Source organism: Patiria miniata, unplaced genomic scaffold (assembly GCF_015706575.1).
Source record: "Patiria miniata isolate m_02_andy unplaced genomic scaffold, ASM1570657v1 HiC_scaffold_19, whole genome shotgun sequence".
NCBI classification, from domain to species: Eukaryota; Metazoa; Echinodermata; class Asteroidea; order Valvatida; family Asterinidae; genus Patiria; species Patiria miniata.
In genome coordinates this window covers 9,246,811-9,273,142 of record NW_024037057.1, presented here as the reverse complement: position 1 = coordinate 9,273,142, position 26,332 = coordinate 9,246,811, and the positions used below count along the sequence as shown (strand labels likewise).

The 26,332-nt window shown below is 38.6% G+C and overlaps 1 pseudogene; it reads right to left on the bottom strand.

Annotated features, from left to right (window-relative positions):
* Positions 1 to 876: 876 nt before the first annotated feature.
* Positions 877 to 21,974, bottom strand: LOC119725397 (annotated as a pseudogene).
* Positions 21,975 to 26,332: the final 4,358 nt, after the last annotated feature.

Genomic DNA, 26,332 nt, shown 5'->3' with positions numbered 1-26,332 from the left:
ACACTACACAATTATAAATTGTATGAGCAGTGGGAAAAACGTTTGACTTCGCTTACAATTAATAAAATAAATGCAGTACGCTTTTCAGAGTATATACAATTAGCAGCTAAATTCAATGTGGTATCATTTTTTCTGAGTATATAAAGGAGTAGGTTTACGATATACGTCACGTGTATTTTATGTCAAACATGGAACAAAGTTCCAATGAAATATCAACTAACACCTATTGCTAAATGGTTGTTCAATACACAATTAAGAAATGTATTAGCAATGGACAAGAACATTTACTGCGCTTACAATTAATAAAATAAATGCAGTACACTTTTTCTGAGTATATACAATTAATAGATGACTCAATGTGGTATATTTATTTATGAGTATATAAAGCAGCAGATCTAAGGTATACCTTATATTTATTATATATCAAACAGGATATAACAAAGTTCAAAGATATCAACTAACATTGTTCACTAAATAGACAGGTTACCGTTTTTTCTCGTTAAATTTGGTCGTAATCAGAAACCACTCAAATCATTAATAGTAAGTTTAAATCCAACTGTTTCTTTGTTTTCTTAACACCATTCATTCAATTCTTATTATTCACAATAATTATGTAATTAAGGATGCATCACTGTTTACTGTATTATCGTAAATTACATATTTTTATTAAATGATATCTTGGATAAATGATAAGTGAATAAAGCGTACATTGTATATGTGTACAATTTTAAGCAAACAAAAACCACACACACAACTTGAAAAAACAACAACAAAAACAACAGCAAATACCCAGAGTTAGTCGGGTATAAACAAAGTGTATTGTTTTCTATCATGTAAAATGTTAGCCTCTCATTGGTCAACTCAGGTCATTGAGGTTTATTTTTCAGTCAGTTTTGCATCCACCTGTTTCTTCGCCTTCTTGGCGCCATTCCCTACGTTCTCTTAAGACGTGTCATCTTCCTTAGACGCAGCCAGCAGAGCTTCGAATATGAATCGGTATTGCGCCTAAAACATAAACATCGATGAAATAATTTCATGTTATCAATCACAATAGACACAACTGATCGAGAATTGATAGTGTGAAAATGAAGCGCCCTCTATATGGACTATAAACACCACTGGTCTCCTTCTGTCAGATGTGATTTAGTCAACTGGAGCAATTCCACCTAGCTTCAAGTCTTTGCTTAGTTATCTGACTTCTCAGGTATATTAATTAGGCCCACGTTTCAAACAAGAAGAAATCACCATGTTAATTTACATCTTTATCATCCCATTCATTGGAATGTGTATCCCACCATTAAAAACAAATGTATCAGAACTTACCGGTGTTTGCACCATCTTGTTTCGTTTTTGTCTCATTCGATAGATGAAGCCAAGGACATCAACTTGTCCCTCTTGGCGCATCTGATCAAGCATGGAGTCCAGGGCGATGTAGGTTCCTGTGCGGCCAATGCCATTACTATGAAAAAATCAAAGACAATGGCAAGTGTCAAAATGGCAAGTGTCAAGTATAATTCTAGACATTGGCCTACATGGATGTCGGTCAATTCTCCAAATTGGTTAAATTTCAACTCTAATTAAAAGAAATGCAAAATATTAATTTAAGCGACACCAAGACATAGAAAATATTCCACAGCAACATTTCCAACTCAGACTTAACGTAAGTCGGATCCTGATACAAGAAAAAGGAGACACGTCATCAAGCAGTTTAGCTGTTGACTATCACTCATGGCACATAATCACAGTTCCTACCTGCAATGTACAACGGTGCGTCCTTTGTTACGTTCAGCGTTCACTACTTGCATGAAGTTGAGCACTGTAGTCGGGTGTTCTGGTGCTTCCATATCTGGCCAGGTCTTGAAATGAAACTGCTTCACCAGCCTGTTACTTTCTGCACTAAACACCTGAATGTGATATAAACATAAGGTATGACGATTAAGCATTTTTCTGCTTTAATTGACCTAAACTGATGACATGAAATTGCTAAAAAAAGTTTAAAAGCAAGTCATCTTTAAAGAGTAGTTTAGAATCAGTTTCTGAGTACTTTTCACAGCCCCGTTAAAACGACCTTTTCATGAATCAATTCTTCGGCAAAAGAGGAACCGGCCTTTGATAACACCAATCCTCGCAAAGGGATTTCAGGAGTCAGGACACCAATAAGGATACAGAAACCAAAAGAGCAATACCTTGTCTATCTGAAACACACGAATGGTGTAGTCCAAGAACACGTCCTCTTTCTCTACAGTGCTGACTGCGATGTCAGAATACGTTCTGAATCCGGTATCCGGCCAGTAGTGGTGACACTTCACCTTATATGACACATAAAATGGAATGAAAAAAAAATTATCCTTTTTACATTATACATTCCACGCACGTTTGAAAAATTACACTAGACAAATTACAATACTAAATTACATTAGACCTATCAACATTCTCTAAGAAGACATTTAGTCCTCCTTACAAACAAATTGCATTCTAAGACATTGAGATTATTTGCAAGAAGTATGGCCCACGTTACCTCGCCGTTTTCTACCGGATTGTTCAGCATGATGATGTTATCCACCTTCATCTGCCACACCATACGCCAGAAATCTCCTACCGTCGATTCGGTTGGTCCTTTTAGACAACAGATAATCAGCGTCTTAAGCAATTGAATATACTTTTGGTTGCTTGTACTGCTATATATTTTTGAACATACAATTACTTAAAAATAAACAAGTTCTAAAGCCTAAGGCCCCCCAAAAAAGTCTCCGGTTTCTGGTATGGAGCTTGCCCAAAAAGTGGTGCGGCGACGCGGTTTTTTTTTTTTACCTGATTTTTTTGCTTCAAATGTCGGCTGATGACTGCAAATGGTGCCCGACTAAACTTAGTGGAAATATATGGGAGTCCAGAGAGGCCACATAAAGCTTATTCTCGACCATTACCCAATCTAAAAACACGTTAAAATTGTGCAGCAGCAGGATTCCAGTCAAACCAGTGAGTTTGGCGGTTCTGAGACATCTTTCATTGAAAAAAAACCTTTTTCATTTTTTCAGTTTTTTTTTGGCCTAAAGGCAAGCAGATTTCAATTTAAATTACCTTGACTGGCAATGTACTTGTCCTTCTCCAAATAACCCTTTAAAGAAGAATGAACAATTTTGGTTGTAAACATTTTAGTATTAATTTTGTTTTGATGCACCTTGAAGCTCACTCAAATTGGGATTCTTTTAAATTTAAAAAAATAGTAAATTGCACGTCGAGAGCATTGTGTAAAACAGCAAACTGATCAATTTCGTATTTAGGAAACGTGTACAGTAATAATTATTTTCATGAAAAATGGTACTTATTACTTACATCAATGTAGCAAGCGTTTATGTAATCAGAATCGGGATCATTCGGCAATGGCTCCAACACGACACGAGAATGGTCATCTATGAACAACGACATCGGGAAAAATGCGGTTTGATTTTTTTGACAATGTGGCTTGAAATTAAATGTGGCCTGTTTCATATAATTGAGTGGAATACCAACTGTCCAAAAAAATGAAGAAGCAAAGCGTATTTTCTATTGAAACACGAAAGACATTTGACCAAAAGGAAAGGATTAAAAAAAAAGTCAGATCAGTTCTAGAAGTGTGTAATGTATTCTTACGAATCTTATGTTTCTGCTTTCTAACCAAAGGAGCTTACAGCATCAAATAGCCGTCGAAATGTCAACTAATACTTACAGACGACGATATCGGCATTACGATTCTTGGTTTTGTTTTGTGGTTTCAAAGCCACAGTCGCTGGACCTAACTGACCATCTGGAAGGGTCTGAAAATAGAATAATAAGACACTATATCTAGCATCCAGAAATAAGACATCGTAATTTTAATCACAACATTCGTTTTCCAACTTTTGGTGTCCCCAGTTCCTGCGAATTCCTACGCGATCGCTTTTTTTCTGACCGGACGAAGGAAGAGTGTATGTATACGACACGCCGAGAAGAATTCTCAACACTGGTTCGTTTCCGGCCCACACTTCTTCGCAGAAGACACCAATTCCACTGTATACCTGCAAACTTACCTACTAATAGTGACTGAAAAAACTCAACAAGTAGTGTTTTTTTTTTTTAGATACACCAAATGCTGGGTACTTCGTCTTGGTTATTAGCAGCACATCGTGATTTTCACTTACCTTGAAATCCGCAGGAAAGCCATATTGGTCAGCCTGCTCCTTCTTGCGGATGTATTCTGCGAGCTCATCAGCACGAACCGAAAGCTGGCTGAAAAAGTGTTGGAAAAACTGCTGTTGCACATATTCATCCGCAGCTGGTTGCGAGACGGATGGTATCGGATGAGGTTTGGGCATCGGTTTGCGTGCGACGGACGGTGCGGAAGACTTCTCTTTACCCTCGTCCACGGATGCGTACACAGCAGAATCTGGAACCTCATACGTTGCGTCGTTGGCGGCGTGCGGTTTCAGAGGCGGTTTGGGATTCGGTTTTCGTTCAGTTTGCGGTGCAGACGACTTCTTCATGATGTCAGCGTCTACGTATGTGTACGCGTGAGGTTCGGCTGAGGATAAGGAAACCTCATAATCATCCACATCCTGTGATGTACTTGGGTTCTGTGCAATGGGATGGGCGGAAGATATCGTGACTACACCATCGCCAAGGCTCGTGTACGGGGCCGGTTCCGCAGTAGGTTCTGGAACCTGATAGTCCACATCTAAATAGAAAACATCATCCGACAGGTTTCAAAACATGAAATAAATTCAAGGTCACACACATCTGTTAGCAAAACTTTCTAAGCCTAAATATTGGCCTTCAGTTAGGGAAAAGATTCCACACAGCATTTCACGCTATGCAAGTTGTTTGTCACATTATTTCTGCTGAGGTCCTTTCGTGCTTAGCTATTTTTGGTTTAGCAGATTTTGAAATTTTGCAAAGGCTTTTAGTCCCTAGTCACGGCCAATAATGGGCTTTGCTTTCAACCAAGTCGGAATTAGATTCAAATCAATTTGAAAATTAATAGCTGTGACAAAAAAACCCACCTGCTTCGAAAGCTTTGCTCTGTTGAAGAGAAGTATCTCCGCTGAGGCCAGAAGGCTGGTTCTTTCGACGGCGTCTTCTGTAAATTAGTTCAAGGGTTATCAAATCAAAAGTGATTGCCATCTTTATTTTAGAAAAAAAATATGGGAATATTACTTGAATATTATAAACAATATCAAAATGAAATTTGTATTATCTTCCTGGGAAAGATACTGCTAACTTTCTAATCAACGCCGACAGAGAAAACCAGATTTTTCGCGAATGATTTCAGTCTTTAAAGGGAAAATGCAACATTTGCAAACATCAAAAAATAAAACTACCGAATCTTTTGAAATACCTTGCTGGACTGTTAGTGAATGACAGTGAAAAGCATCCTGTAAAATCATGGCACCTGGTATACTGTCATTTTCAAGAAAAGTGGTTTTTTTGTATCAATTTCCAACGCTGATCGGCCGATCAGCGTTAGAAAAAACTGGCTTTTTTTCAAATACTGGCCCCAGTTGACCATCGCACTTGTTTGCAATCGATTACACACCTATGAACGGGTACAAGCCAGCTAGACTGGTTCCCTGACCTTACAATTCCCCAATATATGTAAACTGCTCTGTTTCTTCTTAAATGGAGTCAGGGAACCAGACTACAGGAAAATGATTGTTTTTCTTGGTTTTTATAGCCTTTTCGAACCCAAAACCTCAAAAAAGTCAGTGTAACTATATTTGCTATATATTTCCAACCCCCCAATTCCATCCATTTCTGAAAATTACAGCAAAAGCAAATGATGTACATTCCCTTTAAGCAATTATGATTTCGATGTACCTTTTGAACAGCACAATGACGACAATTATAACCGTCAGAATCAGGATTACAGCAGCTGCTACTGAACCGCCTACCACTGCCGAGGAGTCAGGGGCGGGCTCTACATCCATTGGGGGCGCTATTACAAAGACAGTTTGGAGAAAAGTTAGAAAACTTTATCTTAGATATGATATCTTTTGGTTTTGGTGGTCACGTAATTTAACAAAGATCTTGTTTAAATTACTCCCGACATTTCTTCACCGGAAACACACGTATACTGAAGAATTCAAAAGAAAGGTTGTTATGGCAGACATGCTGTAATTTCAAACAGCATGGTTAAATAATTACGTTGATAAACAATCACAGGCAGTTGCCATTAAGCCTTAGTTAACGAAAGAATGTATTTCTTCAAGTTGATAGCCTAAGAGGACCTAGATCTGTCAAGCAAAAATTGCTTTTCATTTCACGAAGTTTCATTTACGATTTTGTAAGATCTGGACAATTCCAAGGTCCGAGGAGAAAGGCAAAGCATGTTTGAAAAATACAGACACCTTCCTCAATTTCAAACAAAAAAAGGCGGGAGAATACAACATTTGGAAAGATAATAAGAATTGCTATTAACACATATTTTGAGGGTACGCCAAATGAAAGTTACTTGCAAAGATATTTTGATAATGTTTTAACCTTTGAGGGTCGTTTTCACTTGAGCTTGACTGTACGGTCCGGCTCCCGCGTTGGTGTTGGCAGCAACCTGAAAACTGTACTCAGTGAGCGGGGATAAACCCTGGATGGTCACCGATTCCTCTGATGTCACTGACTGAACGACTTCTGTAGATGGTGGGCCTACTTCAGTCAGTATGTACGTGTAGCCTGTGATGATACCACCTCGGCTTCCACAAGGTGGCTTACTCCATGAAAAACTCAGGCTGGTTGACGTCACTGAGGTACAATTCACTTTAGTTGGGGCTTCAGTTGGCTCTGAAATAATAGTATATATAATTGTTTTTACAAATTACATGCAACTTAAGGGATGACGTAAAACCGATGTCTTTCGAAAAGTAACTTTAAATCTGTAAAATGTATCATTCATTGTGGATACTGAGCTACTTGTCTTTGCGGAATGAATTAATTCTATGTAATTATGAAAGTTACAAAAGCTCACTAAGTGTTGCTGTTTGTGGATAGGTCACCACAGGTCCCTTCACATCACCAGGGTACAACGGCCGAATGAATACTGTGTAGTTCAGTGTGGACTCTAAGCCAGTTATGAAATGGTAAGTTGTTTCTGGTATCGATTCCTGAGATACAATGTCTTCACACTCATCCCTGGTTGTCAATTCGTAGCCAGAAGAGCAAGGATCTGGTTGCCAGGCAACAAACAGTTGATGAGGATCGCCTGACGTCACCGCAAGCCCAAGTACGCCATTTTGAGCTGATGAAATGATACAAATATGATGAAAATGGGTGAAATGCATCAATCAATCAATCAATCAAATCTTTAATTTTTCCCAACACAAACATGTACATATAATATTACTTAACATTTGAATTATTGTGTATGGATGGATGGAGGTCTCCAAAAAGCATAAGCTTGTCGAGTGGAGACCCCCACTGTAATAAAGAACAATTACAATTACAATTACAATTACAGTTACAATTAATTACAAGTACAAGTACAACGATAGGAGTTAAATAACAAAAACTATAATTGGGAAGAAGAAGAAAAGGCATTCAAATTGATATTTCCTTGCCGCATTAAATAAAATCGATAGTTTAAGTAACATTTGATGAGTTTTGAACAATCCAGAGCTTATGTATCACAGTGAGGATGTTCTAGCAATGCCTAAGATCTCTGCATTAATTTTGAAATGTAAAACACCGTAGCGTTGTTTTATTTTCGATTAATTTAATTTTGGAATGTCTCTTACTTGTGCACTGGCAGTTACTTCCAAAGAACGGTGCCTCACACCCTGGAAAATTATATTAAAAGAAACAATAAAGATGAAAATTCAAATAAAAGCAAATTAAACAAATTGATTTTTGTGTAACTGGCTAATCCAGACCTATTTCAATGATAATGAACTCTAAAATGATATGGATTTCACCAACGCCAGACACACTCACCATTGCTACATTCTCCTGTATCTATACTGCAGGTTCCTCCCGATGCACAGTGACATGTCTGCTTACAGTCAGCACCAAATGTTCCTTCAGCACACTCTGAAGAAAACAAATAAAGGGTGATACACTTTCAAAAAGATTTTCCCATGAAAAAATTATAATACTTTGATAACAACTGAACTATCTTTATGTAAACAAATTACTGAAACAAGCCAAGCTACAATACCTAGCATACAGTCAAGTCCCATGTAACCTGCAGCACACGAGCATCCATAAGGATCAGGAAGACAGAACAAGCGCCCTCGGCAAACCTCGTGGTGTGGATCGGTGCTATTGGAACACCTCTGATCAGCAGTCTTACCAAAGACATTACGGCCATGGACTGCAAAAAAACTCGCCAAGATGACACATTTTTTTTCCACTTTTATATAATATCTTAATTCTGGTACGTTTCATTTTATTAGTCAGATTTTTCCTCATGGGCTTACAGATGATACAAAAAAACTGAAGGGAACTTTTTCATTTGTATTCTGTCTACCATAATTGTTCAGTGTTTATGTTACTGAGAGAGTGGCCCTATAACGCTACTGTATTTCAACAAATTAAAAGACTGACAACTATTTACCTTGCTCGCAATTGTCTCCGCTGAACCCTGGAGCACAGACACAGGTACCAGACTCGTCATCACAAACACCGCCATTGTAGCATCGACGACAGGTCTTCAGACATGAAGGTGGATCCCAATGTCCAGAAGGGCAATCTAGTATTGAAAAAAAGTGAAAGCCTTTCACATTTTGAATCTTCAAAATTGAACAAAAATCGTTTGTTTGTTTTCTCATTTGTTTGTTGATTTGTAAATAATGAACGAACACGCCCACTATTGTTTATTGAAGCCCAGATAGTCTACTCTCCGACATACCTCGAACTATAAGCCTCATGATTCCATGCAGTTGCTCCTCTTCTTGATCTAAGGCAAAGCAGCTGTATACTCCTTCATCAGCCTGAGTGACATCCGATATTGATACACTCAGAAGGTCATTCCAAGTACCAATGACGTCACCCCTATCACGTCGCCATCTGTAGTTGCTGTTTGGTGAGTTTACGTCACGCATTTGCAGCACCACAGAGTCTCCGATGCTTGCTGTTTGTGTCAGCACAACGGGACGTATATGAACGGCGCTTTCTGAAAAGGCAGGAAAAATAAATCGCCATAACACATGCAAAGCAATATCTCAAGAATTCTTGTTTAAACAAAAAAAGCAAATAAAAGGGAACCACTGTTTCCTTACCATCCTTCGGTAAAATGACGGTCTGTATCCTGGTAGTCATGTTACTGCTGATCGCCTCAGAGTAGAAGACGCCTGTTCTGTCAATCCCACCCTCCTCTGGTAATCTCAGGATCAATCTGGCTGCACATCCTGTGGACGGATCAAACGATACCATAGATCCCGAGGGAAGTTCCCCGCTATTCCCTCCTGTTGTGAGTTGGCGGCCGAACGAGGCACTGGCTGTGATGTCATCAGGACCTTTGTACGCTGTCATGGTTGCATCGTTGTCTCCAGTTTCACCAATGAGAGCAGGATTTGTGACCAGAGTAAAATCAATGCTGCTGCCTGTCAAAAATATAAACTAAACTTCGTATTTGGTCAAAACTTTGCTAAGTTATGCCTTATTTAATTATTCTCATCTGAGGTTTGATCTGGACACTTTGTTTGGTCAAACCATGGCCATTCACGGTGTTTTCAAGAACATAAGGTAAAGCTGAGGCATACCTGTTAGCTGGAAATCACATTTAATCACCGTCACTTCGCATAGTCCGAGTCTCGCCATTCCAGGGATATCGACGCTGACATACCGGGCAAGTACGGGCGAATCGCAAGTAATCTCTGCGAAGTCGTCGGCTTCCGCTTGGACTTGACTTACTGGAGTTCCGCACATTACATTATTGGTATGATTGTCGCTCAGCCCAGCCTTTACAACACCACCCTGTAAACTGGGTCCTTCATTTAAAAAAAGTGTATTTTTTAAACCTCTATGAATCATTAATTGATTGTTATATTAACGTTCTTACAACATTCTGTAATATTCTATTTGCAATGATCATTTAAGGGAAACAAATAGAAATAAGGTTTAATTAAATTATATTTACATTAGAACTTGAGAAACAAAAACAAAAGAATTCACAAACAATGCATACCTTTCAGACCCAAAATATAACTCTGCAGTTCTAATTCACCAGTGTTAATAAATTCACTTGGAAAGTTCAAGTAATAAAACAAATCTTACCACTAACGGAGGGCCGAACTTGGATTTTTCCAAGACACTGACTTGATCCAAGATCCACCCTCCACCATGGGTTCAAGTCTTCAACTAATGCAAAAAACCGAAAGTTTTATTGTTATTTGGTTTATGACTCTGAGATGTTTTTTTAAAATGAAAGCAAGCCCGATCAGTGCGGGTAATAATAATAATTATTGTAATGTTTATACGCTTTCCATTGTATCAACAATCTCAACAATTGTATCAACAATCGTGGCAGCCAATATCAGCGCAAATTTGGTCCTCTACCCTCACAGGATACCCATTCATACTCCTGGGTGAAGAGGGACAATTGTAGTCTTAATTGCCCAAGGGCACAAACACCATGTTCTTGGCAGGGTTCGAACCCATGAACCATCGTCAATGAGTCAAACACCGTAACCACTGGACCATGGTAGTGGTACACATAGCATAAATGACCTAATCTGAAAGCATCCACATAGGACTCATAACATACCATGTTCAATAAAGAACTACTTGAACGAAGACAGGGTGATTAACATAGATGTTGTAATAAAGATAAAGGTTTCTAGAATTGATGAAGTTTGGTAAAGCTGTGGAAGTAATGTAACTGACTTACATGTCCGGCTGCAGTACGGTTCCCCTGGAAGATTGTCTATGGCATTACCAGCGAAAGAACCAACTTCTGTTGAGCTTTGAGTGCTGGGTTTGTCTGTCAAGTTGAGGGCTGCAAGGAACAGGTACAGAGCAAAACATGTTTTACTGCGGTGTTTTATCAGCAAAAAAATATTAATTTTTGCACCAGTTTAAATTTGAACATCGGTGGTGGGTCATTACCCACTGAAAAAAGAAAATGTTTAAACTAATAAATACATATTCAGTATTATTTTGTACTGTATTACTTTGACCTTGGACCATGATGCCCCTAAATATAATGACATTTTTGTTGTTGGCTTTACCCATTTCCCTTTGGTGTGCCGCTGGTAATTCAAAACAATTATGAGTCAAGGAAACTGTATTCATCTGTTTGCAAATTGTGAAGCGGGATTTTTCTTATTCAGTAGCACAGCTCAAGTTAAAACAACACACATTACCTGCTGGATGGAGTTCACATGGCCATACCATTACTTCAGCCAGTGCAAGATGCGTCCGTCTTGGAATATCAACGCTAACATACCGAGCGAGTCTGGAGGGATCGCAGGTGAATTCAATCCAATCATTGATTAAGGCTTGATACTGGGTTACTGGTGAACCACACGTCGGATTTGCTGTGGGCGTGGCAACCAGGCCAGCACGGACAACAGCACCTTGCAATCGTAATCTAGTGTCGTCTGAAAGTAAAGAAAAGAAATTAAAGCACAGAATTTAATTTGCTTGGGTAAATATTTTAGTTGGATTTGACTGTGCAATTTGAGAACACCCATTTTAGCCTATTGAGTAATGTTTGCGTCAGTGTTCATTGGGGCCTTAATTTGGATGGTAATATCAAATGAAGACTTCATTCAAATATATGCTCAGGCTAGCAACACTGGTGTCAGTGCCACACAACTCACTCCTACGCTTCATATTGATGCTTACGTAGGAGATGATCTGGATTCCTGATGGCAATTTTCCCAATGCAGTGAACAGAAGTCAGATCTATCTTCCACCAGGGATTCAGGTTTTGATCTGAAAGAAAAATAGTCAGGTAATGGATCCAGATAAAGTATGGTCGTGACGGGAAAAACTCACACTTTTGATTGAAAACAACTGGTTTTAGGAATATTGCAAGGATATTGAATTAGTGGTGACGCTATGGACGTTAGCTTATACAAGTAACTTTAACGGAACAAAACAAGTAGTTGATGGCAGAAGGGTTGATGGTTCGGGGATTGCACCATATAGTGCATTATCTTTGGAATGAAATATACATACAATACTAAGGGATACAAGGAATTAAAATAACTCTTTGTTTATTTAGAAAGTGTACCATATCAATACAATTTCATAATTGTGATTGAGTTTATCAGTGATATTGGGCATCAATGGTCGTGTTGTTCAGACTATTTGTTCTTTAGTTAAACTGAATGAATGAATCTTACATCTCAAATTTTATTTTAATTTGGTCATATCAAAATGGAAGTCGGCGATCTGTCTTACTTGTACTGCTAATGTGGCCGCCATTATAATCATACATTGAAGATCCATCCACAGCTCTCGAAGCATACCGCCTTGAAGCAGTGGAGCTCTGGCTGCTTGGGAGATCAGTCAACTGAAGGGCTTCAATATTAATGGAAAAGAAAGAAGAATTCATTTTGTGCAATAAGAGGCAATAATCTCATTTACTGAAATCAGTCTTATGATTATGCCACGTGGGGCAAGATATTTGCCAATGTTAGGCCCAACAACAATATCATAATGACAAGCGTCTGAGTTGCCAACGGAACCAACGACTTTTTTACCTGCAGGGAATAATACATGTATGATTAAGTAGAAAACTCTCCACAGATGCCCAACAACGACAATATGAAAGGGGAACATTATTTGTATTATTTTCATATCTTAATTTTCTTATATTTCCAGATGAAAACATACAAGAAATGCTGATGAACTGTGAAATACTGCTATAAGAAAATACCCCTCATCATTGAATGTTTGCCGAGAGCTACATATATGGTAAAGATAGGATGGGTCTAAAGTTTCAACTAAGATCAAAACAAAGTACAAAATCATACAAGATGACATTGCCAGTTAAAAATATATGAAAAGTAGTTTGACTACTGACAAAGCACTGTATTTCGATTATTCTATTGATTTGTTCAGTGCAGTCAATATTGTCATAACTTTTCAAATGCCTTTAAGGATTGATATGACTAATTGCAAATATAAACCTTTCTTTATACTTTTAAATGTTTACATTTGTTTAGCGTGGTCATTGTCCTGTTTCTCACCTTTATCACTTGATGGTGTGCCAGTCTTGATTGTATCCATGGTAACTTCTTCAATCATGACTTCAACCAAGTTAAGTATGGTATCTAGCCCGTTAACCACACCACTTCTAGGGATATCCACGCTGACGTATCGTGCAGTGACGTAGGGGTCTGGTAGGAAATCAATCACGGCTCCGCTTATAGCGTCAGCGTACGCAACCCGTCCTACCGCTGGGTCATTCTGCAAGTGATTGGAGCTCAAACCAGCACGAATTACACTACCGTTCAATCGACGAGCTGCAATTAGAGAAGATTTTGTTTGCAAAATGCTATAAATGCCATTACGACTGTCGTCCTATGAAAAAAAGGAATAAGATGGAAATGACAAGCCCAGACATTCTGATGTCTATGACTTCATCTGGTCTAAGCTACTATAATGGTCATTATTAATGTCTTTACTCCCCTCAAACTGTTAAGCTAGCGTGTACGTCAAATGAAAATTAATGTCAGTAATTTGTAAGGTACGGTAGATGATTGTCATTTGTGCATTTTGCTTCTCGTATAAAGCAACAAAAGTGCTCAAAATCTGAAGACTATCCTGATAAACTTTTCGCTCAGTTCCGAGAAAAGTTGCCTAGTCATATTTTGAAAATTTGCATTCCAAATCAGCGTCAGGGACACATTCTCATTCAGCCGATTGCAGCTACGCCATGTCACGCACTGAACTGACCAATAGTAACCGCGCGCGCGCGTGTGCGTCGGGTCAACGTCTGCGCGCACCCATTTACGGATTAGCCGAATTACAAACCAACTACTGACGTAAATTTCCAAAAATGCGTAACTTGACGCATCTATGGAAATGGATGGCCAAATAAAAATCACGGCTCTACGAATCACTAATCCGGCCGCAACATGACTTTGAAGCGTGGCTTGGGATCCTTATAGGAGTTTCCACTGTGCCACGCTTGAGCGCGTTCAAAAACGTTGTGCCAGAATGGTTTGCAGGGACACGGAGATTTCAGATACAATGTCTTACTGCAACTGTTAGGATGGACTTCACTAGAAAATAGACGACAGTACTTGAGACTTGCTATAGCCTATACAATAATAATCAACTTCATTGATGCCAGTAGCCTTTGTAAATTCAGTCCTCCTAACAGAATTTCCCGAAATGACCACGCTTTGAAAGTCAGGGTTCCCTTTGCTAAAACTGACTATTTTATGAATTCATATTTTGTTCGCACTGCCAATGATTGGAATGCCACTCCAGGTGATATCACTCAAAGAGCCTCCTTAAGTATTTTAAAGTCTTCACTCATGGATTATTGAACTTAGCCCCGGGTTTCAAAACTGTTTTATCGTGTATTTTTTTTTTAGTGTACCCGTTTTCGTTGTTAACTATTTTATAGTTTTTATTTTAACTAATTTTATTTTCTAGCTTTTGATTTACACATTTATATTACATTTGCTGTTTAATTATTTCGTTTAATTTTAATTTTTGTATTCTTTTTGTGATTATTATTCTTTGGAAGTATGTTTTAATTTCAGTTTTTACTTTATCCTACCCCAATATTTTTTTAATTGCACCAGCCGATTTTAGTTAGTTTGCTACTACACGTAATTTCTTTCTTTCTGCGTTTCTCGAATCTTGTCAAATTGATTTATATTTTTACGTCCTACTTTGTAAATTAACTTTGTACATGTGAGTGTCAACCTTGAACTGTGTCGCATTTTTTATTTGAATTTTTTTATTTGATTTGATCTTGGTTCGTGCTTGTTTAGTTTTGTGTGTTTTGCATTATGTTCATACATTTTTTTCCATGATTTTATATACATTTTCCTGTTTTGATATTTTAACGCGATTGTGAATTTTTATATGGGTTATGTATGTAACCTTTTCCACAACCCGCGACAGAAATGTCGAAGTAAATAAATGTTAAAAAATATATAATACAAGTGTTTTAGTACCATTACTATCTTTAACCCAAGTAAGTTTTCCAACAATAATATCGTCAGTTACTTTTTGGATGCAAATGATCTACTCTACCTTAGAAAACCACGGCTATAATAAGTCATATCATTGGCTATCAGGCAATTTGAGACTTATGACCCGACCCCGTTACACCAACCACATACCCAATCCTTTGAAAACCCAAAGCACTTGCCATTGTCGTCATCATCATCTATTCTGTTAACCAGAGTGATTTTCCTCAAGCAGTAGACAGCTCCCAGATCCACTTTCCACCAGGGGTTCGTAAGTTGCTCTGGAGTGTTATACCCTACATGGATGAAAAGAAAAAGGGGTTCGTATGTTGCACTAGGGTACCAAACGCTGTGTGAATGAAAAGAAATTCACGTGTTTTTTTCTGTGTATAGCCTAGGCCTATTTTCTAATAACCACAGTGGCGTAGCAAGGTACTTTTTATTGGGGGGGGGGGGCGGAGCGAGCATGAAAAAAGGACTCTCGATCCGTGGTAGACAGGTTGTTTTTTTCACCGATCATCCTGTGTCCGTAAAGCATGAAACGCAGAAGGGGATGGAATCTGGACACCGTCTTCGTATGGGGGTGCTGTTCAAAGTAGACGATCATGGGCATTATGGGACAATTGGTGGCGCTTTTCGTGGCGCCAATATATAGCCTGAAAGTTTACCACTGGTGGTGCGCTTCCCGATCCCTCGAATTAACGTGCAAAAGCCGGAGTTTTCAAAATTGTTTTTGGTACATTAATTTCATACGAAAATCACCCTTGGAAAATGCCTGTAAAATTATTACTAGCATTTCAATTTATGGAAACTGAAAAACAGTATGACGTGAAAAAGAAATATAGTGCCAAAAATGTATCTCTCACTTCCGAAAATCTAAAATAAATGTGGACTTGTGGAACTCAGAGCACTCGTACAAAAATGAAAATTAATGAAATAATCTTGTGGCGATCATTGGGTAAAAACTGAAACTTAAACAGCAGACAAAAAATTCTTTTGGGACACACAACTTTTTTTGAATAAGCTTGAAGGACTCATTCTCATTTACAAACAAAATCTAAAATAATATGGAAAAACAAATCTAAAATGAACAGAAAATGTATTCAAGCATGCCCGAACGAATCTGGAATCCATCGGATGTAGGTAGATAAATCTTTGCATCGTTATCATTTTGGTTCTCACGCAAGTACGCGATGTACAAACAAACGTGATCGAACAGAGTCGTGAAAGGTCGTAAGTCAAATTCGTTTTTACCAACTCATTTTTTCTTGTGGAATGCCAAGATAAAATTCCAACATGAAAGTTTCTCGGGGTGATTGCGATTAGAAAATATTTTGTCAAATATATAGCCAGAGAAAAGGCAACCCCCCTGTAAAACGCCCCTAGAAGGGTCGCGGAGGGGTCCGGAAGCTCAAAGACAAAATGGCGTACTTTGCCGGCTTTATTGCCGACATTCACGCGAAGTTCCAAAAAGGGTACTCGTTAGAAAAACGCGCTTTGAAAAAAGCGCACTTGTGAAAAAGGGCACTCGTTACAAACTATTTTGGGGAAGGGGGGGGGGGGGGGGTTCACACCCTTATTTCCCCCAACCTCCTGGCTACCCCACCAGCAGAATGATTTTCCTCAAGCAGCAGAAATCTCCAGGTGCTTTCTCCGATATCTGTTTAAGTCCAAATGAATTGCCATCGTTACCCACCTGAACGTAACACGCCGCAGTGTTTAGTGAAACACGCACACTCCGGGTCACTGGCCGACAAATAAATACATTTTACGCCGACACATTTTTATCAACGACTATTGCAAAATAACTTCTATTTCATTATGAGAACCTTCCAAAGCCTATTTTGACTGAGGTTACGGTTTTGAGTCCTTGGACACTCCTGTTGGATATTACGAAAGTACGTTTAAAAGTAGGCCCACATTTCAGCATGGAATACACATTTTAAACTTAATTCAACTTGACACTGGAATTTGTCAACTAAACAATTATACTTTAAATGGGTTATTATTGTTATCATTATTATTTTTTAAAAAGATGAGCCCCGTACTTGTTCTGTCTTTAAGAGGACCGCTATTTACCTGCTGAGAGGACGGTTTCTTTTCGTGAGATATTGAATAGCACTAACCTGTGTGTGATAAAGTATTAATATTTCGATCCACAGCCTTCGAGGCTTCAAAACCAGTGCGCGGAATAGAACTCTGACTCGTTGTAATTCCGGGGCCACGCAAATCAAGAGAAAGTCCTGTAGTGTGAAAAATAGTCATCACAAAATTTAAAAAGTATAGGCCAAAAATATACAACCAAACCCGGCGGTAAACTATATAACTCACTTTCCGAATATGATATGTTCTCCTTGCCTTGCTATACACTCATTACAAATAATAGATCCCAAAAACTTGGTGGAGGTGTTGCCCTATATATTCATGATAGTGTAAAATTTGTGGTCAGGCAAGATTTAATTTATTCGAATGATTCAATTGAATCTCTCTTTGTCGGAATAGACTCTGAATCATCAACAAAACATGTCACTTGCGTCACTTACAGGCCTCCCAAGGCTTCTTATGATGACTTCATGCTCAATTTTAGTGATATTATAAATTCTCTGTCTTCGCACAATAAAACCTGCCTCCTGCTTATTACCTTGTACTCATGTAAATTAAGAGATGTAATAAAGTCCAATTAAAGTTCAAAGATAACTTTCACTAGCTGTGCTAGCTGTGCGTGGTTTTCACTAGTCTCCGTCTTTTGCTGGTAAATTCTAAAGCAAGCCTTTACGAGGGCATAGTAATCCCAGTAACATAATTATGCCTCATGATAACAAAATGCAAATAACAATGGATTCAGCTTTAATGTTTAATTTTTACAGTGCACGCAACTCATGCAGGTCAACATGTATGAAGGCCTATACATGTAGGCACACATGAGTGCGCAACCGCCAACTTCCTGGTAGGCCCTGTGCCTACTTGTCAGAACTCAAACTGAAGAATTTACCCCACCTTCCTTGAGGTTGAAGACAACGAAGACGACCAGGAATGTGCCAAGATGATCCCTGAACATCATGGTAACATCTGAAGTGACAGATGAAGATAATCTCAATCAAAATGGAAAGAACCACGCTGTGTTTCGCAGTCATACGCTTGATATTGCCCCAAATGTAATCTGCCTTGCATTAACACAACACTCATCGGCCAAGTTCTAGTGCTGAATATCCCGTTCATGCATTAATAAGGAAACTGAAATGAGCGACTCTGAGAATTGGCAAAGTGGAATAATAATAGCAGCCACGCTTATAAGGAAGTCTTTTTTCAACGTTCAACTTCCTCAATCGTTTCTGATTACCATTATAATGTCGGTTGGCCTACACGTTAATTTGTTTTGTTTTGTCATTATAAATAGTGATTGTGTGAACCCATAGCCTACAACGGTATAACACATAAGACATAATAAACCTTCCAGATAAAGAAATTACAAACAGAACTGCAATGAAGGCCCTACTTTATATTTTGGGTACATTTTAGTAATTCCCTTTCAATGCATACAAACGAAGCAACTGTGATAGGCCTACATTGATTCGGAGCTTTGGAAAAACACTCGCAGCGGTCCCTCAAAACAGAATTGTGTCCAGACATTCTGTTGTACTTGACTTGACTTGTAAATGGTAGACCCTAGGCTACCTTTGTATTCCTGTTATCGTTAAAACTTCAAACTATCACTTTGTAAATGTTAGAAAAATTAATAGTTGTATTATTTATTTCAAGTGTGCCTCCTTTCGTTAAATGTCCGTTCGTCGATATGGTTTCCACACGAAAAATAGACGTCTGAAAAATGCAGGACCTCTTCTCTATCGCTATAGGGTGAGTATGCTTCTAAAGCTTAAATAAACTACAAATATAGTCCAAATGTGAAAAATCAAAATTTGACAAAGTTCTACATTTTCGGGTACATGTTCCAAGTGTAGCCCTTATTTACGGAGGTACAATCCAGTAAATTGGCCACATTTATGGGGCTAGATCACCATTGAGTTTCTGTTTATTTGGTTGAACTTTGCTAAGCGCGCCTGCAGTGGCTTTATAGTGACATTGGTTATTTCGTCTGGTGTTGTTGTTTTTTGCCAATGCGAGCTTCGATATAATGCAAAACTGAAACATTTCTGGATCGACAACAAAGGCGTGCATTCTGTTGTTTACCTTAGAACCATATTTTTCTCCCGGAAACACTCGACCATCGCGAACGTCAACGATAATATCCGAATGTCAATGGAACGTATTCGGAAGACAGACGTCGGACGTTTTCGGAAACGGAAGGAATTTATCCCGTTTTGGTCACGTGACATTGGCGGCTACCTGACCTTCGGTACGTCAGAGTTGTCAGGTCAGGGAACCAGACTAAAGACACCAGTGTGTTACATGCACTGATCTCTATATAAAGACTGGATAGCTAATAAAGAGCCGCACAATGTACGAATTTGACGCCATATTGGTGAGACCGGCTAAGGATCTACAAAGGACAAGTTGCCGTCTTTATAGACAGCTTGATTTCTTTTGTAACGTCGCGGCTCACTTGACTTATATTTTGGCCACCACCACTGACCAACTGACCAAGGTTTACTACAATTTTTCTAACGTAGTGGTTACTTTTATAATGCCGCAAATCACTTTTTCGGCGTTTTTGAAATAATAATCACTACGGAAATGTGTTCCTTTTAGAACATCATAATATGTGTACGTGACCAAAATGCGCGTCAACTGTCGATACAACGCGCGCGTATTTACGCGTAGAACGTTCGTATTATACGCGGCCATCTTCGTGAGACCGGGGGCGGATTGGTCAATATGCAAAGTCTACTGTGTGAATGTTGTATGCATATCCGCTATCCAGTCTTTATAAAGAGATCAGTGGTGGTTACATGTAATACAGGAATGGGTACATATCTCAGCTTTTTTATGTACCAATTTACGGTGGAATTATTCGATTATTCTTTTAAAATACATGGTCATTATGCAAATATGTGACTGCAAAATAACGCAGTTGACTTCCACCGACCTACAATATTATCTTTAATTCTACACGTGCTAAGTACAACAAGTGTGAAAGAAATAAATTATCGGGGCTGTCATCTTTGACGTTCCCCGGCCAAAATAAATAGGGGGGGGGGGTCTCTCGGCCTCCCGTTATGCTGTTTCCATTATGGATTGGTACCCCCCATATCTCAGTTGGAACGTTATTGTAAATACGTAATTAAATGAACAGGTGTCATCATTATTTACCACTGGACACGGCAGTGATTTTAGGCTTATTAATGAGATGATGTAATGTTTGCCCGGAAGGGGCGTTTCCCCGCTAAAATCAGATTCATCACGAAATTCTCCCCTACAAAGCTGTGATATTAGAACCACGGCACTTCTTTATTTGCCATGCTCTTACGTTAATGAATGTCGTAATGGATGTTGCACGCATTTATTAAAAGCGTCATCAAAATGGAGAAATAATCAACGTCCGTCTTAGTGAAGCGTCCGGCTCACCCTTTGAAGGTTTGTTTATAAAAGACGTGATTGTTGTCAAAATTAACGTTCATGCGAATGACCAAATCAGCGTTTAGGTTGTTGTTTTTCTTTCTATAAACATGTTTTGTTGAGACCTCTCTTTAGCAGCACAACTTCATAATTAAGAGACCACGTTTCCAATACCAGGTCGTCTTTTCTACCACCCCCGCCCCTAAATAAAAAAGAACTTTTTCTTCTTTTTTTAAGTCTACGTGAAAGGATGTCTGCCATGACGTCACGGGTCACAGACCCGTAACCATGGCAATGTCAATGTATGATGTACCCATGTTTGGAAAAACAGACAAACACCCCAACAAACACACAACCCAACAAGCAAACAGACAACCTACCAAACAAATACATAAAACAAAACAAATTTCAATTACAAATAAAATACAAAATAAATTAAAACTAAATGAAATATTAAAGAAAGACAAACAAAGACAAATAAACAACCAAACAAAACAGACTGACAACAGACACATCCTAACAGACAAACAGATTAAAAAATAACATTTAAAACGAGATTTCAACTATGGTGCTATCCGTGCTAGGTACAGAACCGATCAAGTTGCCGTGCAAGAATCGTGTACCAAAAGAGGAAGGCCTTCACTAAACATCATTATTAGACGCACCACAACGACAGGGGGACCGCAGCATCATGTCAACATGCAATGAAGTAACGCGCCAATACTATGCGAATCTTTAGTTTACAAAATATAAATTCCCGGCTGTCTGCATGCAATGCTTATTTATATATTGGAGTTGTGCAAAGATCTGTCCTGGTCATTTCATCCGCTCTACATATTAATTTACCTAATGCTGACTGGAGATTCCTGATTGGAGTAGTCTTTTTATTTGGCGACGTGCCCCACGCATCTCGAACAATCAAACACAGTTTCCTGCGTTGGTGCACCTGTCAGCCCAAAGTAAGTAAACAACCGCTTTGTCGCATCAGCCGTATATTTGAGCTTGATTGAGTGTTTACCAAATCAATCGGAGTAATTTATTAAAAGCCTTCGCCACCTAGTCATCATTCATTCAGAGTAAGTGATGATGACATTAAGACCAAGTGCTTGGCGAATCGAAATTAATGTAAGAGCAACTCAAAATATAAGCGTCGATTCTTTAGATTCGATGTTCTGGAGTCGATATTCCAGATTTTCCGGTTAAATCCCATCGTGTGTTCTTAATTTTATAATGGCCTCTGTAGCCATTCGCTACTTTTTCAATGTCAAAACCGATCATGCATTCTTAATTGTTTAATGGCTTTCATGTTACATTGCACATACCGTGGAATCTGTATGCGAAGGCAGCATTAACGGTCATAGTGGCAAAACTAATGCAAGGGCAAGTGGAGTTTTTACTCAAGATCAGTAAAAAGCAAATGTAGAAAAGCCTTGGGAAATAGAGGATGGGCGCATGGGTTGATAATCATTGGATCTGATCAATCATTACCCGTAGTTTTCATCAACACGCCTCCGCGCGCTCATCTTGACGATTGCGCGACAGTGCGAGACCTCGTCCGTCTAGTCACTCGACAGAGCTCAACACAGCGGCATCGCACGCTGTGGGTTCCCTACGTTACCGTTGGAGTTTTTACTTCCAAAGGGGAAAACTTCGCCTAGGTGAGTACTTTAGTAGATTTTGCTTATTCAAGTCTCCTGAAGACGGTCAGAGCATACTGACCGGAACGTCGAGTTTATACCTCTGGTTCTTTTCAGAACCATTCTCTTAGTTGAGAAATTATTCGCACATGGCGTTTCCGCAAACCTTTCATTATTTAGTATCTCCACCATGCAAAGCCTCAAATCTTACTTATTTAATTTATTTCTGGTAAAGGTGCACGTCATTTTCCAAACATTGTTTTAAGCTTATCCTGATTTCTTTAATAAAGTCGCAAACGTGGTCACATTGGGGAAAAAACCGTCGCAAAATAAATATATGATTTACTTTATCGAAAAAATCGATCGGTTGCGATTGAAACTGACTTCTTTTTATCCACACAGGTTCGTATCCAAACGCAAGTGCAATATCGCAACAAAAATAACGGGAAACCAGAAAAAGCGGGAATTTCTTAATATGTGGGAAATGTAATATTATTGTTTATAATAATCGCAGATGACATTGGCGCATAGAAACGGTTGGCCTAGGATTTTAAGCGCCTGAATGATTTGTTTTTTTTCCCCTTTGACGTTAAATAAATAAATAAAATACCGTAGTCTTATACAGCGCTCGTATCTACCAACAATTAGGTACTCAAGGCGCTGGAAATTATGTCTATTATCAAAGATAGGAAAGGTAAATGAAGTTGATCAGAAATATGAGACCCATTATTATAAGGTGCTGCGGCGCATGTTGCAGCCACTGCCAGAAACACCGGGGCGAACCGGTGGAGTCCATTACAGTGGAACCGTCTTCTATTCACGGTGATCAGCCACTTGGAAGTGTCATCTAGAAAGGAATAAATTACTGCAAATTGGGTTGGCGTGCCTCTATCTAATTGCTGATTGTGATATATGAGTGGTGGAGGAAAACAGGTTAGCTCTGAATACACACCTTAATTAACATAAACCGCGACTTGTTCACGTCTCTTGGTTAAATTGCATATATTTACAAGGGATAAAACCTTTTTTTAAATTTTTATTTTTATTTTTATAAAAAGCGACCCTCTGTCAAAGTTGTATATATATTTTACACGTTCCCTGTCTTCTTCTGCGCTAGTCCTTCTCATTTGGCCTCGTATGCATGCTGACATCTTTTCTAATGAAAACGATTCAACTGCCTTCAAAAATTATCAAACTGTTTTTACTTTAGGTATGAAATTTAAGCACTTGGAGCCCCGATAACTGTAGTGACGGCACACACAAAAATGAAAGCCAAATTGATGAAAAATGTTGACATGCAGCCATATAATTCAAAATTAAATATAAGTGTAGATTGAGCTTAAAGAAAGACGTTACATTTGCAAAGCTAATTGCAAATGGATGGTGGTTATGTTTAAAACAGAGTAGTAGTGTGTTGGGTCTCTATTGCACAGAAGAACTAAAGCAATAGGGCCTAATTAACATAATAATAAAATACCCTTAATGGTTTATTGTACAGTGGATATTAATGATTTTTGAACAATTGGTATCCCTTAAATGTTTATTGCACAGTGGCATCCCTTAAATGTTTATTGCACAATGGCCACCCCTTAAATGTTTATTGCACAACGGGTATCCCTTAAATGTTTATTGTACAATGGCATCCCTTAAATGATTACTGCACAATGGCTATCCCTTAAATGATTATTGCACAATGGCTATCCCTTAAATGTTTATTGCACAATGGCCATCCCTTAAATGTTTATTGCACACTGGCTATCCCTTAAATGATTATTGCACAATGGCCATCCCTTAAATGATTATTGCACAATGGCTATCCCTTAAATGATTATTGCACAATGGCCATCCCTTAAATGTTTATTGCACAATGGCTATCCCTTAAATGATTATAGCACAAAGCCTTACATCGTGTAGCCCAGAAGGATGATGGAAATATTAAACAATTTCGAGTCCGTAGTATACGATTAACTATGGCTTCACCAACGGAGCGTCAGCTCGGTCAATTAGCGGGAAATATTGTAAAGATGAGTCGTGATGTGCCAGAGGATGGAAGTCAACGTCAGTGGGAAAAGTTGATGTTGAATCTTGGTTTAACGAAAGCCGACATGTTTTGATGTAGAGAGGAGAATCGATTTAGTGACTGGAGCCAAACTTTTTGCGCTCTCACTCAATGGAAACGACGTTACTATAAAGACGCCACGATCGATCGGCTTATTACCGCATGTCACCGTTGTGGTATTACACATAGCGCTTATGAATTTTTGCTAAAGTAAAACGAGATGAACGAGACTGTAGAGTATGCAAACAAAACCCTGGGGGAAAAATAATACACAGACATGAAATTCCAATCTCTTTTTTTTTTGAGAATTTGTTAGTCCAGAAAAAAGACCTATTAAACATAGTCCTGAAAAGGACTGGTTGTGAGTGTACTTACATACGAAAATAGAAAGATGCAGATAGCTGGGGAAAAAAAAACAGACGTGGAATTCCAATCTCTTCTTTGAAAATGTGCTGTCCTTAAAAAGGACCGTTACGTTAGGAGAGAATTTACAATCACACTCTTCCGTTTCTTGATCTCGTTTAGCTCCATGTTCAACAACTTGAACATCCGTAGACCGATCAGTGGATTTTCTTTTATTTCTCCTTCATATCATGTGTAGTCTCAGCAGAAATATTTAATGCTCCGTATTAGACAAGGAGGATGATTGGCCATCAGTTTTGTGACATCTTTACTGTAAAGACATTTAAATCTTCCATAAACACGAACAGGCACCCGTCCTGCAGTACATCTTCTTACATCCATAAGAGATCTTCTATATCATACCCAAAACTAGCATATCTTGAGTCGAGATCAGTCAGGATTCAAGTTCGTTATCTAATAATAGAAACTCCATGGTGTAAGTAATAGACGAGGGATGATGACTGCACCCCTTGTTGAACCAAGATTCAACATCAACTTTCCCCACTGACGTTGACTTCCATCCTCTGGCATATCACGACTCATCTTTACAATATTTCCCGCTAATTGACCGAGCTCACGCTCCGTTGGTGAAGCCATAGTAAATCGTTTACTACGGACTCGAAATTATTTAATATTTCCATCATCCTTCTGCGCTACACGATGTAAGGCTTTGTGCTATAATCATTTAAGGGATAGCCATTGTGCAATAAACATTTAAGGGATAGCCATTGAGCAATAATCATTTAAGGGATAGCCATTGTGCAATAAACATTTAAGGGATAGCCATTGTGCAATAATCATTTAAGGGATAGCCATTGTGCAATAAACATTTAAGGGATAGCCAGTGTGCAATAAACATTTAAGGGATGGCCATTGTGCAATAATCATTTAAGGGATAGCCTTTGTGCAATAAACATTTAAGGGATGCCATTGTGCAATAACCATTTAAGGGATAGCCTTTGTGCAATAAACATTTAAGGGATGCCATTGTGCAATAAACATTTAAGGGATAGCCCTTGTGCAATAATCATTTAAGGGATAGCCATTGTGCAATAAACATTTAAGGGATGGCCATTGTGCAATAATCATTTAAGGGATACCCTTTGTGCAATAGTCATTTAAGGGATGCCATTGTGCAATAAACATTTAAGGGATGCCACTGTGCAATAAACATTTAAGGGATGCCATTGTGCAATAAACATTTAAGGGATGGCCATTGTGCAATAATCATTTAAGGGATACCCTTTGTGCAATAGTCATTTAAGGGATGCCATTGTGCAATAAACATTTAAGGGATGCCATTGTGCAATAAACATTTAAGGGATGCCATTGTGCTATAAACATTTAAGGGATACCCATTGTTCAAAAATCATTAATATCCATTGTGCAATAAATCATTAAGGGTATTTTATTATTATGTTAATTAGGCCATATTGTTTTAGTTCTTTTGTGCAATAGAGACCCAACACACTACTCAGAGTGGCTTCTCAGGTTAGCACTCAAACAACGAATCCTTTTCAAATTACTCAGGCATGTCTACAAGTCACAACACGGCTCAGCTCCCCCTACTTGGCTGAACTTCTTTCCTTTCATGAACCTGGTATACTAGGGAGGGGCTC